Here is a 16,203-nt window from a genome sequence, read left to right as displayed (position 1 = left end):
CTGTATTTTACACAAACTTTGAGTCATTAGTGGGCTGCCTGCTGTAGAGATCTCTGGGCTTTACACAATCTGGCAGTCTCTCTGTCACAGGAAAGGAGTTCTAAATCAAATCACAGCAGAGAAGAAAAATTTCTCTTATGAGAGCTGTCACCTTGCTTTTAAAGATGGCTAGGATTTGAAGAGGAAAAAAAGTATTCAGAAAGAATCTATTTCCATAATCCAGCAAACTTTTTCTAGCTTGAAATATTTTATCATTGTACAGGGAGTTTTCTTTTGTCTCCTTGGTCTCTGTGACCTCATGTGAGACTTTGGTTCCTCACATCATGGTGTACACAGTAATCTTAATCCATCCCATCTGTGGGAGACAGTAGCCCCTGACTGTGATAACTGCTATGAACAACTTTGGGAATTAAATAATGTTATGTTGATATCAGTCATAAATGTTATAAATATACATCGGTTTACCAGCTAAATATTGAGTCTTGGGTTTTCTAGAATAAATGGAGCTGTGGATCTGATAGCAACAGAGCTGTGGTATGTCTCTTTTCTGTATTCCATTTTAAAATAATTATAATAAAGAACTCCTAATTATCTTGAACTCAGCACTGCAGCTGGACTACAGTGAAGATTTGAATTATCTCTCTACTGTGGTGAAATGTGTTTTGTTCTGCTTAAGAGATTTTGCCAATATCACGTCTACACCTGTTCACTGTGAATGTACAAGTCTCCTTGTGACTTTATTTCATCACACTGAAATTGCTGTAATTTCTTTTTTCCTTTCTCTCTTCATGTGAAGAAAAAAAAAAGACAAAGAACCCTACCGTGCTCTCGTGCCAGGTTGTACTGCTAGAAGCCCCTCTGGCACCTGACAGAGTGAGCACCTAACTCAGTTTCTTGCACTTTTGGCAAATCAGATTTGTATTTACTGCAGTGTATTTTTCTTGATATGAAAAAGCTTTTAGCAGCTTGGTTAGGACTTCATCTTTCACAGTGCTATGTTCATGTTGCTGTCAAGTGACATCTGACATAAGTTCACGATCTCTTCTTCCTCTTGTGAATATTCTGTATGCAATATGTACTTCAACTTCTACAAACTTCAGTTGCTTTCTAGAATTACAAGCTACAGGACATTTCCAATCAAAAATGCTTCATTTAAAAATTAAGTTGTCTACTAATTGATAAAGCATCCCTTGTGTCCTTTTGAAAAAGTCAGGCTCTAAAAGGTGGAGGAAGTGAAAACTCCAGTATGACAGCCATTCCACCCAAGCTGTATGATTAACGTGCTGGGATGGATTCTCAGCTGTGCTGAGTTTGGCCTTCATGAAGCTGAGCAGAGCCAGAGAGAGCGGTGGCATTGAGCCACCTTTCCAGTCCTTTGATCCTGGGCCAGCCAGGGGCAGAACTGGCTGTCTGCGTACTTTAAAGCAACCTAGGAGGTGTTTTAAACTGTGCAGTTATAATGATGAGGTAGGGGCTGCTAACCCAGATTGCTACCCCAGCCCCGCTTCAGTGGTATCCTGGGCATTACTCTCTTCTACTCCCCAGCCTAGTTTGTGACCTATCACTTGTCACCAGGAATCCTAACTGCATCTTTAAAGTTACTGCTTTTAGAAGTAAAAAAAGCAGCCAGAGACAAAAACATTGCCTGTTACATTTACACATAGAAGGAAATACCTCTTTCACCAATACATTAATCTTATTTTGGAACAAACCCATTTTTAGTTATTCATCTTGATTTCAATGTCTAAATCCATCCTATTAAGTGTTACTATTAATCTTGAATAAATATTTTATTTTTAAAAATTCTATTTACCATTAAATGTTTATCATTACAGGTATTTGAGGAAATAACATTTGCATTTTTGGAAAGCATTCATATATTGGAAAAACATATGTTTCCTGGATTAGGGTGAAACACTTATATTTTGGAGTGAAAATGTTTCACTTGTTTCTTAAATCTATAAAATGTTACTTCCCCACTAGGGTTTTACTTTGTGGTAGTTTTGTAGTGATCTTAATTCTGAGAAAAGACTCTTTCTTCATTAATCATGTTCATAGATTACATACTCATGAACTGTTCGAGATTGATGTGTTTATGACAAAAATATCCTTCAGACTCTTCTATTGTTGTGATGCAATTTTCTGGATTTGAAATTTCCAAACTATTCCATTAAAATTTTTCTTTTCAAAGGTAAGAGCTATTTAAATTAGAAGGCTTGCTACTTGCTGCTACCAGAGTGCTCTTTGAACTAGGTTGTCTAGATTTTTCCCTTTGGATGAGACCTTTATGGAAGGAGGAACAGACGATCCTGTGTATCTGCCCAGTGTGCAGTTTCTGAAACATCTGGTGCTGGCTCTGTTGGAGACAGAGGAGTAGGGGGACGGGGGAGGGGAGAGGAAGCATTCTTCTGGAAAAACTGGTTTTTCTCTTTTGTTTATTTTAAAATCTTATTCTGAATGTCTTCAGATTGCTCTAGTTCTGAAATTTCTGGCTTTATCTCCAGTTGATATCAGTAAGTTGTTCTGTCCTCATAACATGGAAGTGTAAAAATAATTTAAAAATTGAGAGCTCTGTGGTGCACTGTTCATGAAATAATATTGTTCAGTGATCAAGCAAGCAAAGTCTGCATCTTAGTACAAATCTATACTTAACTTTCACCTTTGTAAATTGTGACTGCATTACCTTGCAGCTTTAATGTTCCATTATCCTATTTATTTTTTTAGAGCTCACTGAAGGAAAAAAAAAAAAATCTCATCTTCTAGAGTCAAAGAAATTTATATCTTTTTTTAATATGGGCATTTGATTAAAATTTTTATCCTAAATATTTGTTCAGCTTCAGTATTTTGCTAATTCCTTTCAAGGTTTTGTGTTTTGTTTTTAAAAAGTAAGTTCATTTTGTAAAATGCCTTTATTTTGCCGGATGCCATCAGAAGGCCTTTAAAAGGCTGTATAAAGTGCCTACTGTCTCTGCTGCAAGACCAGCTCTGTTCAGTCCACACTTCATGAAGTGTGAATGCCTGATGCCCATCTGCTTTCTCTGTGCATGCATGAATGTACTGCACAATATGCTGCCACCCTTCACAGTGGAGGAAGTACTACTCCCACCCCCACCCCAGGCTGTATTAGGTGGCATAATGGCACGGCCTTTCTTTCTCTTGTCTTAAACCACTAGGAAACAGTGATTGTAGCTCAGATGTTTAAAATCTTTGTATCTTACTTCATCCTGGAAAAGCAAAGCATTTCCCTAATCCTCTTTCAATCTGTAGATCTGAAAGGAAGAAGTTCATGAAAAATAGGTTAAAAAAAAAAAAGCCTCAAAATATATGAAAAGCTGTGTGATGGAGAAGTGCTAGTGCCCTGTTACTTTGGAGCAGGGACATCAAATTTGGCAGGAACAATGATGCCTTCAGATAAACCTTTTTCTGTTCCCACGAAAAACTTGCAAGTTATTAACCACTGAAAAAATGTTTGTAAATTAAATTCTCATCTGTTTCTTCCTAAATGGCCCAGTTCTAGGGGACAGAGTTTTGAAACCAGATTTGGAGGTTTGGAAAGGAAAGACAGCGCTGCTGTAGGGATGTGTGGATAAAAGCAGGAAGCTGACTGGGACAGGGATCTTCATAGAAGACTGAGAGCCAGAGAGCAGCATTTTGGAGGGAGGAGATGGAGTTCAAAGGGAGAGCATAGAGAAGAGAGACTTATAATTGGACGTCAACTCCTCTAACCAATGAAACAGAAGCTCTGCGCTAAACAGTCCTGACCCAGCTTTATCCTGAACCTCATTCTTTTCTCTCCATTAGAGAAAATAGCTTTTATTCATTGTCAACAAAAAATGTCAGAGTGTGTTCACAAGGGAGCAGCATCCATTGCATGACTGGAAACCCCTTCATGCCTTTTCTTCTCTGTTTCCATCACTGGTTTAGGAATATCTTCTCTTTCATGACTCTTTACTATTCCTATTGATGGCAGTGGACCAAATTTTTTTCCTTTTTTTTTTTTTTTTATCAGCTTCCAGTGGGAAACCATAAAGGGCCTAAATCTGATACCAGGATTTAAGGATACTTGGTACTTAAAAGAATCAAGACCTTAGAAAAATTACTTCTCATAGTAGTGGTAAAGCTGACCTAGAATATTTCCAAAAGAAAGGCTTTTCTGTGAGATATTAAGCTAACAAGAAAGATGTGTTAAACTCGTGTCACGCTTTGAAAGCTTGAGAGTTTAGAAGTGGGAAGCTCTCTAAATTCATAAGAAAGATGAAAAAGGAGAGAAACAGAGGAACAAGAAGGGAAGGACAACGTAAGGCAGTTTTTCCTAATCCTCTGTGACCAAGGCAGGCTCAGAAAGTTACAGCCTGTCAGATTGATAGGCACAGTTGGCAGTTATTTTACTCAAGTGAGTAAGATTTCAAAAATGGGAAAAATAATGAAGGGCTGCACGTTAAAGGTTTCTGAAGCTTTCCAAGAGCTTCTCTTCTGACAGTTACATTCCTGTACATAAACCAAGATGGCTTGTAGTCTCCTGAAAGTTTTCTCTAACACATCTTTCTAGAAATCCTTAACTCCAAAGTGTAAATCTGTAAGTATCTTTACAATGTAAAATTGATTCCTAAGCAGCTGTGTACTACTTGGAATTTTTCATGTGTTATAAAAAAGTAATTAATTTATCTTTGAGCAAATTCCCAAACCATTTGAATCTTGGACAGCAGAATGAACGTTGCTTGTGTACTACTACATCAGGTATCTTGGATGGGTATTTATTTATTATTATTATAATATATGTATTCTTTTGGGTAAGTGCCTTAGAGAATAGGAACAGTAGGTATACCACAGTGGGAAATAGAGAAATACAGACTTTTCAAGTCATACTTGCTCATGTGCAGAATGGCACTGCTCTTTCCTGCTTCAACGTGGCACTTTTCGGGCACAGCAGGTTGACAGACAGCAGTGCAGACTGGGAAAGCAAAGCTGTGCTGTCACGGGCTACGTGCTCGTCAGCAGTGTCCTTCCTCTGAGCATCCTCCCTAGCACAGGAAAATGCTCCTCCCACAACCAACCACCCCACTGTCTGTCCGTTGTACGAGTCAACGCATCAGGGTCACACTGAGATGAGAGAATCAGCCATACAGTATCGTCATCCCCAAGTTCTGAAAATTAATGATATTTCAAATAAATAAAATTAGAACTTTGTTTTCTGGTTTGTGGGATTGTAGGGTATATTTGAGTGACTTTTCTCAGAAACCACAAAGTTTCCTTCTTTTATGATTCTTATGTTATTAACTGGCTCCAGATGTTGTAACTGTAAGAAAATAAGTACTGGGAGAGTTGTAACTATATCATTCGTGTAGCAACATTGGGAAGAGCAATCTGAAGAGGCTGATAGTCCTTCCTTCTCGAAGAGGCAACATTAAAAGCAATTAGGTGTAGCTGAGCAGATAAATATTTGAGAAGTAAAATGTGGCCATGGAGGATAATGAAAGATCGTTTGGGGTTTCTTTGAGACCACTAACTACAGAAAGGTCATCAGATTAAACTAGAGTAAAAGGAAAGTAGGTATCCCGCTTATTTTCTGCTTCAACACCAGGTACAGAGGTGCTTTAAGGGAGCCTTTACAGAATGCATCTTTGAGAGGCCAAAGTTTACTCTAAAAAGGGGAAAATTGTCTCTAGAATAATTTGCACATACATAAAATACAGATTCAAACTTTGCATACTCTTTACATAAGATCTGAGGTTTTTATCTGTATGAAACAGCATATTGCTGGTCTTGCACTGCTAATGTAGGCTCTACTAATGCATGTGAATAGACATACTTGTAGTGAAATATTTAAAGCGTAGAGGTTAAAAAAGATGTCATTAGTGTGATGGGTTCTCCAGAAAACATTCCCTTTGAGAAAATGTGTCATAGTATATAGTCTCCTCTATAAATTGTACTAGTTTGTGGTTTAGAAAAACTGCAGGGAAATTGGATATTAGAATTGGGTTTCCTTCCTTGACTGTGAGAAATCCTGGCTTAATAGCAAAATTCAAGACAGTATGTGAAAAGTATGAGGAAATCAACATATCAGGTCAGGGTAGGCACAATGTATTTATGCACTTAATGCTTCCTTTTGGACTATCTTATTAATATGGCTGGCTTTTATCTGATTACCACACTGATGCTCAAGAACATGGACAGACTAACATACACTGAACTCTTGTTAAAGCATTTCGAAAAATAGCAGGATATCAATTAATTCCATGCAAACTGCTGAAGTGAGCTGTACTTCAGATGCAAATCCCTCCCGATGCTGAGGACGACAGTTGCACTCACTAACATGCAGGTGTAGCTGTACTTGAAGAGATTATGATACAAGAAACAACAGAATTGTAGTGAATTAAAGCAGTGTTGTCAGATGGGGCTGGCGTTTCAATTTTTTTATTATTTGTGAGGAGAGCAAATCTACATTTATTTTCAGGCAGTTTAGAGGTTGCCCCAAGAAGCCTGGCTCAGATTCCCAAGTCCTATAACCTTCTGCGTATGCAAAGCATGCAGAAGGGGCGAGACGGCACTGCAGGAGCTGCGTGGGAAATGTGGAGCAAACCGCCGTGTGGAACAGCCGCACCAGTACCTGCGCCCTCACCGCCAGCTCCTGCTGTGCCTGCCCCTGCTCAACACACAGGTTGCCAGCTGCACTGCCCCGTGAATTATGCACTGTTTATACGCTATGAAAATCAACTTCCAGTTAGGACTATGTGTATACCACCCAACTCATACTCACAGAATCTGGGGCACATTATACACAAGTCTCTGAGATGAAAGGCTAGCCATGAGCTAGCCATTCTCCCATCAAATCCTTTCAGTCAGTCAATCTCTAATGAGAAACACTAAGGAATATGTTTCCAGGTCCTCTCTGGGTCTGGCCAACTTCTAAAATGAGGCTAATTGTCTACATGTGTGGTGTTCAGTTGAAACTTTGTCGAGAAAACAGTTGGTCTGGCTGGGTTTAAAAGTTAGCTCTAATCCTGTCAATGATGTTACTCTAGTTTAAGCTGGAGGTAAAATTCCATTGATATTTTAGGTGCATGTTCTACTACAATGCACAAAGAAAAACTAAGCCATTTCATTCAGTCCGAGACCCTATTGAGTTAATGAAATGTTCTTAAAATAAACAGCTCGCTGGTGTATTTGCTAGCTGAGTAATCAACGTAATGATATTGTTTTGAGAACATAGCCTGTAAATAAGTGGGCAGAGTTGACAATACTTCTGTAGGTAAAATGATATCTGCCTACTTGCATAATTTAAAAAAAAATAAATTAAAATGCTCTTTAGTGCATTTGAAAGAGAAAAGGCATGTTTTGTTAACAGCAATTTTTAAACCTTTCCCACCATTAGAAAAAAGGCTTTTTTTTTAATATGCATTATGTCATATTACAAGTCAGTTTTCTTTAGCAGCAAGAAAGAAGTTCTTAAAATGAATACAGGTTCACCTTATTCATTGTCACAAATTAAAATAATGACTTGTTTTGCCTACGTTAGTATCTGATTGTTAATGTATTTCTAAAGATAAGCTTTAAATTAAAAATAAATTCTGGAAGCTTTTTGCTTTTGATCAATTATTTTGCATTGTCCAAAGTGAATAAGTGTAATAGAAATTTATTTAACTAGATATCAAATTCAATGCTAGCCAATCTGGGTTGGTTTGTTTGATAGCTTAAGTGACATATTTTGTGCTGTTTTGTTGCCCATACTTTTCACATGCACTAAAGCTGTGTTTTGCCTACTGGGACTGAAGTTTTGGAGAGGAATAAAACAGTCTTTTCCTTGCTATTTACTTTAGAGAAGAAAGCTACATGGAAGCTCTGATATTTTTGGTAGGCACATGTGGAACAAACGTGTAATTGTATGACTGATCCAGCAGATTGTTTAGCTGTATATTGTGGTATGTCATTTAGGGGAACAATCTGAAGTATGAAACAGACTCAAGTATGTGTGAAAGTTCTGTGGAGCAAAAGAAGCTTTATATATGAAAATGCCCCACTAACATACCCCATGTGTAATTATGCAGACTATTGCATGCATCTCTATAATGCACACATTTTACTTTTAATCTAGTCCAATCCGCTATATCCATGAGAACATACAGATGAAAAATATATTGGTCATTTGCCAGATGACTTAAGATGATGAAGTGGCTAATACAGTCCAAGTAGATGGAACATCACAACTGGGTTGCCATAGTGCTGTAGCAATGTGATGTATTGTGTGTCTAGTGTCCTTCAGTTATTCTCACTTTCATTATAAGCTGGAAATTCTTGGGATAAATTAAATACCTGTCCTGGGTTTGGCTGGGATAGAGTTAATTTTCAAAAGAAGCTGGGAAGGGAAACAGCCAGGATAGCTGATGTAGAAGTAGCCAAGGGGGTATTCTATACCATATGATGTCATGCTCAGTAATAACCTGGAGGAGCTGGCCGGGGCGGGGAGGGGAGGAGGAGGGATTATAGCTCTGGAACAGGCTGGGCATTGGGTTCCTGGTGGTGAGCAATTGCACTGTGCATCACTCACTTCATATATTCTATTATTATGATTATTTCTTCTCTCCTTGTGTTGTCGTATTAAACTGTCCTTATCTTAACCCATGAGTTTCTACCTTTTTCTTCCAATTCTCCTCCCCATCCCATTGGGGCAGGGGGGGAGGAGTGAGTGAGTGGCCCCGTGGTGCTTAGTTGCCGGCTGGGTCTAAACCATGACAAAACCCACAAAGGTGTTTGGCATACATACAGCATTTATTTTATTTTTACCTTTTTTATCTTTTGAATGTAACTTCATCAAACAGTTCCACAAGGTAAAGCTACTTGTTGAAGATACTGCAAGAATGTGCCTTGTACTTGTGTAACCAGGTCTGTGTGTTTGTTTGGGGTTTTTTTCAGATGGTGCATCAGTACTGCAGGTGGCTTATGCCTCAGAGTACCTCAAACCTCAGTGCGCCTTAAAGCACCCTTAGAGCATGGTGACACAGAGCATCCCAGATCACCTGGAAACAGAAGCATTACAAAGCGGCAGCAACCATCTGTTATGTTTCTGACATCAGTGAACTACAACAAGAAAAGGTAAGAAGAAACTAGGCTGTGGGACAGAGAGCTTAAGAAGCAAGTTCCTGGCCTTGTTTCTGTGCTATGTAAATAGAGAGAAAGTGCAGCAGATGCATTCCATGTCTGCTATGATATATTAGCATAAATATAAAGGAGACATTAATGCTATGAAGTAATGTTGGTAAGTTAACAATGTGTTGCATCACTCAAAGTATTACTGTAACTTCAATGGAGGTTAGATAACTAGATATTATTGCTGTGTAAATGGACATGTAGAACAGTGTCTGTCTTCTGCAGAGTGCTACCTTAGTAGCTTTTTTAAGGAGTGATTTGTTTGCTGGTGTCATGTGATGTGAGTTGCTGGTTGCATGTAAGTTCTCTGTTGACTCTCCTTTCTCCTGAAACATTCCACAATAGTTCTGTGCAATACTGTGATGTCCATTAATACTGGAAAATCTGTGATCAACGGCACTGCGGAACACTTACTTCTATTTTACAAAGGAGGCAACTGAAGCGCAGGCCAAATGTTGCCTGAACTCATTTAGCGGCAATGCTAGGAAGAGGAATGAGGAGTCTTGACTGTGTTCATTTCAACAAATTGCAAAAGTTGCTACTGTGTATCCCTTTTCTTTATACAACTTGACTGCAACCTAGAGGTTGCTATAAAGACTTGCCTAATCTATGGAGATTTGCAAGAACAATTTGAGACTCCAATTAGTGAGTCAAGGAAATGAATAAACAATTTCTTGTTACAATGATAGAGGGAGACCTAATACAGTTGAAAATAGTTACTCACATTTTGAGGACTACCCATCTGCTTCTTAAAGTTATCTAATATAGAAGAGGGCAAAGAAGCAGATCTTCTATATATTTATAGAATGTTATGTATATAAATTTGCTCTTCATGTAGTTCACCTGTTATCAATTAAAAAAAAAAAATCTGGAAAAAAATACTCGGAACAATTCAACAAACTAATGCTTATTTGCTTAAGCCTTGTGAGCCTGATTCTGCAAAGCCAAGCCCTCCTCAATGGTACCAGGGAATCTCAGCTTTTGTGGTTGCTAAGGAAGCTGAATGTGCTCAGCAGCACTTCTCTGGATTGGAATTTAGGCCACCAAAAATCATCTGATAGATTACAAGATCCAAAAAATTGAAAGAAAAGAGCAGATCTTAGAGATAGTATATGGACTGTTTGGGGAAAACCTGTTACAGCTTTTAATCTGACGATATATTCAGTTTGGCTATTGTTCCATTCTGACCATATTGTGATAAAATGTTTAATCTAGCATAACTATTTTACTCCCTGGATAATGATTTGAAGAAGTATTCTGATTTGGCAGGAAAAAAAATGGTGGAACAGCCAACACTTTACACATTGTTTCAAGTGTTTGCATGTTCACATCAGGTAGGTAAAACATTCAGAGAAGTAAATTCTGACTGATATGACTGAATTCACACATATCATACCTGCACAGGATTGATAGAAATTTTGAGGTAGGTTTTATCTGAGTTACTCAGCATGTCTACAAATGTCCTAATTGTTTGTTCCTTCCATTAGGCTAGTGGGTGGGCCCCAGGGGTGTGAAATAGTTAAATGATAAATATTTCAGCACTTACACATTGCTTTAAGAACAAAAAGTTTCAGTGGAAAATGTTCCTTTTTGAGGTAAAAGCTTGTTTTTCTGTGGGAAAGGTTCATTTTGAAGAGATAATAGCTTAACAAAACTGAAATCATCTGCCAAAGGAATGCAGGAAATATTTGCAACTAAGTGTCCATTTACAAAATGTTGTGAACTCTTCCCTTTGAAAATGATTTCTAAAGTTCAGAGGAAGAAGTCCCAGTTTTGGGCGTGAGTGTATATTGCTGTCATTAGCATTGCTGTTAATGGGGAAGAGTGGGAAGAACCATGAATACTAATTTGTTTGCATTATTCAATGTAAAGCCATCTGCTTTTTGCTGTAATGTGACAGACATACAACTAGAGCAAATAGAGACACCACCATCCCTCCCTTAACAAAGGTCTGTGATTTCCAAAGGGTATTGATTTCTTTTTAATACTTCAAAGAAACCAACCAGCCTTCTCCGCCCAACTTTAGGCTCAAGACTTCTGAGCTTTTCTTTTAAGGCCAAGTTATGAAGTGCTGAAATGTAAAGGTTTATCATAGAACCCCCCGTGCAAGCTGAGCTCTGGTCATAGTACAATTTAAATTATTTATGCACAGCGCTGTGTTCAAACCATGTGCACATTTGTCCTTGTCAGTCAACAAGTGTTCTATTAATCAAACAGGAACCCTGGCGTGTTCATTACAAAAGTAAGAACATTGAATTTGGGATGGTATTTTTAGTGCTTTTGACAGACAGGGATTATTAAGCTGTCACTCCCTCTTTTCTGCCAACTCCCCTATCTTCCTCCCTTCTTCTGCAATGCATTGTCATTTTATTAAGAGCACACTAATAGTTAAACGACAGGAACCCTAAACCCCTGACTAGTTCACTGACATGACAGGTTATTTTTTCCCTCTATTCCCTGTCCAAGAACTCCTGCTGATCTTCCCAGCATGCAGTGCTGTGTGACCCTTAACATCTGGCAGTGATTAATTGTCTTAGTGTCATAGCGATCGCCTTCCTCCCTCTGATCCTCACTTACTTTGTTCTCCCTTTTAAAGCCAGTGTGCTGGAACCTTTTCTTCCCACTTTTAAATCTGTCCAGTATCCAGGATACTGTGTGTGTCTACTGCGATACAACTTGAAAGAAACCGAAACAGTCAGTTATCTGGCCCTGAAAGTCTGGTCATGGATTCAGAGGGCTTTCTGTTCACTGAAGGGGTGTGCTTGAAAAACAGCACTAACTAGAATGACACAGATCTTGTTGAACTTGATCCGGATCTCAGGTCCCTTCTAAGCAAACAATGCAATTATGGGAAACACCATTTTCAGCAGACACATGTGGTATTGTGTAGAAGGCTGTTGGCTGAAGCTTACACAACATTACATAGATTAAGGGCCTGACACCTCCTGACAGCAGTTGCCCCTTTGTGCTCAGCTCACTCTGCTGTACCATGCTTCTGCAAAGGTCTGAGCCCTGTCTGGGCCTGAGGTCTTCTTGCTCAACTCCCACCAAGTTAGGCAGGGTTCCTGTAAGTGTACTGAAGACTCATGTATAGGCTTTGGTGCCACGATCGCCTGGGGTGACAACTAAAACAGACATGGTATTTGCAAGTGAATTTTATTGGCTGAGCAATATCTGGGAAGTATTCATACCTGCTTTAGATGCTTGTATAATAAGAATATTGATGGAAGAGAAGACCGTGCCACCAAGATCAATATCAGATGTCCTCGTTCTGCTTTCAAACCTCAGTAGACATCCCATGTGATTTTCAAGAATCATTTTAATCCCTGCCTCAGTTTCTCATATTGGAAAATAAAGACAGTAACTGCTTTGCGGTATGGGAGACTTAATTAGTGTTTTGAGAGACCTTTATTTTTCCTGTATGAATATGAAGTATTACTAGGCAATTATTTATATCTGTGTATTAAAGACCAGCTGCCAGGCATGGGGGGAGATGTGTAAGAGGGAGGAAGGAGGCCATGTTGTGCAGAAGGTTTTTTTAGATTGCTTAGATTCAGAATGCCTGTGATCTAGTCACAGTTTGGCAACTTGCATGGGTAAGTTACCAACTGCTCTAAACTTCCATTTCCTTGTGTGCAGAGGACGAGCTAATAGTCTTCTTTGCAAAAAACCCTAACCCTCTTAACATTTGAAGATGAAAGGTAAAAATAAACAATTGTTTTAAATCCTGGTTGAATAGCGGATTACATGCACTGAACTTAAACTACTGTTACATTTACATTTTAAGGCAAAATATCTGAAAGACAGTTTCTCCTTCATTTACCTATTGAATGTTGAGTTCAGAGTCTCTCTGTCTCCTGTGACACACACTCCTCACAAATAGATTTCTCCAGAGCAGCATTATGTTCTAGCTCTCCATGTATTTCAAATAACTATAAGGCCATTTATTTTCTATTTCAAACCAAAATAGTAAAATGGAGTGCATGGCCTTTTCTAGTTGCTAAGCAACACTTTGTAACGTGCATCCTGCATTTTGCTGTGCCATTTGGCAATTCACATAAGATCTTGTTTGTTCATTTTCAGTCTAGTAACATTGGTTGCTATATTTCAAGTGCCAATGTAGATCAAAGTATTTCCTAGAAGGATAAACATGTTAACTGGCAGAGAGTGAATGATTAACATCAAGCACAAGCCTTTTAGTATAAAGGACTTGGCATGTCATCCATTGGCAAAGCTATTCAAATGAATGCCATCTATACCTAACAGATGTGCCACTAAGGAGTTATCCTCTTCTTTCCAAAGTATTGCTTGCTGTGCTGGTGCGACTGAATAAGGATGATAGCCACTGCTGAGCTTTGTAAGCAGCTGAGCCAAATGCTGTTGTCAGCCGTGGTAGTGTATCTGGAGATCTCTGCTGACTTCGCTTGAGCTACTTCAGTTTTGCATCCCTATAACTAATGGTAGAATTACATTCAACTGCTATTTTTTCTTCCTCTGCCCTTTATGACTACTTACAAACAAACCAGAGTCTAATGTTTAACTATGTAATATTACTTGTGTCTGATAAACTCTAAGTGTATACCTAATGAAAGTTGTCTTTAAGTAGGGAACACTCGTTCCTCGTAACAAGGCAGGACATAGCTGGTTTTTGCTATGCTCTCTGCATTTCTGAACTTCTGATTAAAAACTGCAGATGATCTGAATCCCTTTGTTAGCATGCAGTTTGGAGGGGAGGGTTGAAAGAGGGTTGTTTGGGCAATGCTTTTAAAAATATGTAAGAAAGGCTATTTTTAAAAGCTGCATATGGCATGTATTTTTTTCCCCTTGTGTCTGTTTTGTCATCTCTAGCTCCTTGTGCATTTGTGTGGCATCTTTAATTTGCAACGTGTCAGAATCTCAGTGGTACTGTATATACTGGACCAAATGTCAGATACTACAAACCTATTCATTAAAAGTACTACTAAGTGAGGAATGGTGTGGTGCAGTGTTAAGTCTGACATAGGTGGCAACAATTATGACTCAGTTAAAATATTCCAAACCCTATGGAAAATCTGAGGGGAATTTTAAAGAACTGGTGTTCCTTTTGTAGAATGCTAAAGGATAGTTCCAAGAAGTGAACATTTCCAATTACAGCCACTAAAATTAGGAGATTATCTAAGTAATTGTTATAACATGTTATTGGCTTAGTCAGTTGTATGTCGTGAGTATATTTTATAAAGTTTCTCTGGATGAAAATTCACCTGCCAGCAGTACTGGTGGAATTGTAAATACTAGAAGTGATTTGTTAATTGAAGAAGCAAGCGCAGTACTCTCTTGTTCATGCAGTCATATTATCTGAATCTGATAGTATGGCCAAGGTCAGCCAGGGATAAATCTATTTATACCTTTTTTCCTTGATCATATACCCTATCTCAGACATGGTTGTGAATAAGAGGATGAAGAGATAGGTGAGGCAGATTTGCCTTCTGTGATCAGAAAGCAAAGGCAAGAGGCAGATTCTTTACACTGCCAGAAGTGTGTAGAGGGCTGAGGAGAATCAGCCCTTTCATTTCATGGCAAATAATCAGTTTCATATTTTCTGTGGCAACCATTAATATACTACAGCCTTAGCTCTAGGCCTATAGGTAAAGCTATTTTCCGTGACTGCTTTTCTGTTTGTCCCCAGAGAGCTGACAATTCTTCAGCAAGTCCATGGTGAGCAGAGCAATGTTCTGTCCTGTCTGTGACACAGCAGCCAGAGCAGACTCGGGCTCATTATCCTGTAGCTGTACTGGTAGATACTTCTAACTGATCTGAAAATACATTAAAGAAGCTTTTTCTCATGCATGCACAGCAGGAATGCACATAAGTCAAAAGATGGTATTTTAAAATTGACATGTACTATCTCTAAATCATATTCCCTGTTGTTCATTTTGCTTTTTCTTAATATTGGAATCATTATACTGATTTCTACTGAACTGACTAGATCCTTTAGCCAAGCCGTAATGCCGAAGTAGTATGAAATGAGAACAGAACTTCAATAATACTCCAAATGCCATGGTTCCTAAATAAGTTTTAATTTCTAAACTGCTTAAATGTTGATTTGGGAGCTCATAATTTGCTTCTCTGTGTGGAGTATGGTTTTGTAGAGTATGGGTATAATAATTGTGATTAAAAATAAAATTAAATGGCATGGCAAAAATATTCTTAAAAGATTTAAAGTGTTTGTAATGATGCGAAGAAAACTAATTTGTGTACTCTTGGCCCAGACTCATGCAACTATCTAACACTGATTATAAGCTTAAATGCCCATAGTGTAATGTCAGCTTTTCAGTCCAGCATTTGTTTTTGAGAGTATCTAGCACACCAATATAGACACTGCAGGGATTTAAAAGAACAGAGGACAGGGAGTCATACTGCTCCTTTGTTATGTTATGCTGCTTTGGGCCTCAAGTTGAAGTGCTCTGAATTGCCTTTCCATGTATATCTTCTCTGAGTAAGTAGCAAATTTATGCTCCTAATGTTTGCCACTGTGCCCTGCACCTATACTGTATGCCTAAACCAGCCTTAAGTAGATGATGTGATGACAAGATGACATCTTTTTAGTGTCAAATGATATTTTGCCATGGCAGATACCCACCAGTGAGGAAGCAGCAAGCTGTACATGGGAGCAGCCACAGCGGTCCCTGCACCGCTCATGTCAGGGGACAGGACTGGAGGGGGTAGCAGGGTCCTTGCAGAACAGGTCCCCCACCACGCTGTGCATACACACAGTGCACATGAGCAGCTCCAAGGCAGTCTGCAAACAGAATTGAAACAGTCCAGCACTTTCTCTGTGCTATGTGAACGCCCCCACAAAAGGCTTACCGAGGCTGCTGCTGCTCCTGATGACACCTAAGCAAAGCAAATCAGGGAGATTTTCCTACAGAGAGACCAAGGCTAAAAAAAAAAAGTTGGAGACGCATATATGTCTGCCTCACCCAGGCACTTCACGAGCATGTTTGCCCCATCAGCAGAGCGGTGCTGCCTGCTGTGGATCTGTCCTGCCCTGCGTGGGTGTCACTTTGGCAGGCAGGAGGT

This window comes from Haliaeetus leucocephalus, unplaced genomic scaffold (assembly GCF_000737465.1).
Source record: "Haliaeetus leucocephalus isolate CR32 unplaced genomic scaffold, Haliaeetus_leucocephalus-4.0 Scaffold92, whole genome shotgun sequence".
NCBI lineage: Eukaryota > Metazoa > Chordata > Aves > Accipitriformes > Accipitridae > Haliaeetus > Haliaeetus leucocephalus.
Note: the sequence above shows the minus strand (reverse complement) of the source record.